Source organism: Bubalus kerabau, chromosome 23 (genome assembly GCF_029407905.1).
Source record: "Bubalus kerabau isolate K-KA32 ecotype Philippines breed swamp buffalo chromosome 23, PCC_UOA_SB_1v2, whole genome shotgun sequence".
NCBI lineage: Eukaryota > Metazoa > Chordata > Mammalia > Artiodactyla > Bovidae > Bubalus > Bubalus kerabau.
Window position 1 is genome coordinate 34,210,666 of NC_073646.1, and position 2,735 is coordinate 34,213,400.

Consider the following 2,735-nt stretch of genomic DNA (forward strand, 5'->3'; position numbering starts at 1 on the left):
GCGGCGGCCTGGGGAGCAAGCGGAGGGGCGGACCGGGGCGGGGCCTCCGAGCTGCGGCACGGGGGCGGGGCGGGGCGCCGGCGAGCTGCGGAACGGCCCTGCGCGGCCCCGCCCCCTCCCGCAGCCCCGCCCCGCCGCGACCACGCCCCCTCCCGCCGGGCCCCGCCCCGCTCCTCCTTTCATTCATCTTTCCCAGAGCGACAGCACTCCTCCGAGTCCCTAGGCAAATCCGGAATCCGAAAACTGCGGCTTAGGTGGGATGTGTGCTCTGATGCGGCAATCTAGAGGGTGTAGAAGCCGCAGTTGTTCAGTCGCTCAGTCGTGTCCGACTCTGCGACCCCATGGACTGCAGCACAGCTTCCCTTATCCTTCACCATCTCCCGGAGCTTGCTCGAACTCCTGTCCGTTGAGTCGGTGATGCTATCCGACCATTTCGTCCTCTGTCATCCCCTTCTCCTCCTGCCTTCAGTCTTTCCCAGCATCAGGGTCTTTTCTAATGAGTCGGCTCTTCGCATCAGGTGGCCAAAGTATTGGAGTCTCAGCTTCAGCATCAGTCCTTCCAATGAACATTCAGGACTGATTTCCTTTAGGATTGACTGGTTGGATCTCCTTGCAGCCCAAGGGACTCTCAAGAGTCTTTTCCAACACCACAATTCAAAAGGATCAATACTTCGGCGCTCAGCCTTCTTTATGATCCAGCTCTCACATCCATACATGACTACTGGAAAAACCAGAAGCCCGCAGTTAGGAGCCTCGGTTTCCCTGCGCAGAGCCCGTCTGATCCAGGCCTGCTCGGTGGAGGCTGAGAACCGGGACGCTATCGGAAAGAGACGTCGCGGGACCCTGAGGTCCATAGTAGTTGCCTGGGGGAGGGGCCTCGGCCAGATCCTTTCCCTCTCTGAGGCCTGCAGTGAGAGCTGGCCCCACCAGGGGCAGGTGGGGTGCTGGGTGGGGAGGAAAGGTGAGGCCCTCACCAGCCAGGCAGTGTGCTAAAGGTTCAGACCCCAGGGGAGACGGTGACAACTGAGCCCAGGGATTTGCTCCTCCCAGTGCTAGAGCCCTGGAGCTGGCACCACCCTGCCCAGGGTTCAGGAGGAGGTACTGCTAAAAGGAGGGTTTTGAGAGAAGTGGCCGGAGGAATTGGGTGGTGCCCAAAGCACAGGCTTCCCTGGTGGCTCAGACCATAAAGAATCTGCCTGCACTGTGGGAGATCCAGGTTCCGTCCCTGTGTCAGGAAGATCCCCTGGAGAAGGCACTGGCTGCCCACTCCAGTGTTCTTGCCTGGAGAATTCCACGGACAGAGGAGCCTGGCGAGCTGGAGTCCATGGGGTCCCAGGAGTCGGACAGGACTGAGAGAGACTAACACTTTCACTTTGACTTTCAAAGCGCAGGTGCTCCTTCCAGCCCTGGAAGTGTGGAGCACCCTGCCTACAACTGTCTCTCCGAGATCCACCCTCTCACTTCATCCCACTGCCTGGGAACCTATATGGGGAGAGGCTGACCCACGTACCCAAGTTCATCCAGTGAACAAGGGGCAGAGCTGTTTATGCTCCAACTCCAGCCATCGTGTGTATAAATTTTCTCTAGCCAGGGCTTTGTCCAGTGGCCTACATGAGGGGCAGTCACCTCTGGGTGCAAAACAACTACCTGGGGGAAGAAACAAAACATAATTTTTCTTTCTTCCTTCTTTCTTTCCTCCCTACCTGTTTATTTCTTTCTTTTTCTCCCTTCCTCCCTTCTTCCTCCTCCCTCCTTTCTTAACATGCAAGGTTGATGCTTGTCCTCACTTTATGCTGGTCAGATGGCCCTAAAGTACTTATAGTAAAGTGTCCTAAGGAGGTGTGTAGGTCCTCAGAGGCTGGCCAGCAACATCTTTGCTTGTTTGTTGGTTTCCTTCAAGGTATGTATCAGACAGGGTCCAGGCTGATATAGGAAACAGTAGCAGTCAGTGGGGATTACTGAGGAGTTTAATAAAGGAGATTTGACAATGGACTGGGCAGAGTTAAGGGAAATCCATGAAGACAGGCACAGCCTCAGTGTGGCAGCAGTTAGTACTCCTGGGTGAAGGGGCTTGGGAGAGGCCCCCAGTGCAGGGGGCTACCAAGGGGGATGTAGAGGGGCTGTGGGCCTGTGCCCAGTTAGCTGGAAGACAATCACTCAGTTTTAACACAATTAACCCTTACAGAATAGACTTGTGGCTGTGTAAGATTCTGGAAAAGAAAGCAGAGATTGAAGATGATGCTGATGCTGTAAGACGCACAAGAAGATGGAGCTGACACGTCCCTCTCTTGTTGGAGCTCCTTGGCAGCCGCGTTTTTCTGTGAAACCGGGGACCAGCTCATCAGATCTGACATATTCAGTCGCATTGCTCATCCAAGTTAAGTCTCTTTTTAACTGAAAGCAACAAACCAACTTTTTACTTTTAATAAATAAAACATTCACATATTGTTCATCTCATCTTTAGAACCAGGGGCTTCCCTGGTGGATCAGGTGGTAAAGAATATGCCTGCAATGCAGGAGACCCAGATTTAATACCTAGGTTGGGAAGATCCCCTGGAAAAAGGGATGGCGACTCACTCCAGTATTCTTGCTTGGAGAATTCCATGGACTAGAGAACCCTGCCTGGGTGGCTCCTCTAGTCCATGGGGTCACAAAGAGTTGGACATAACTGAGCAACTAACACTTCCACTTTTCACTTTCATCTTTAGAACATTCTTCTTAGATTCTGTTTTTGC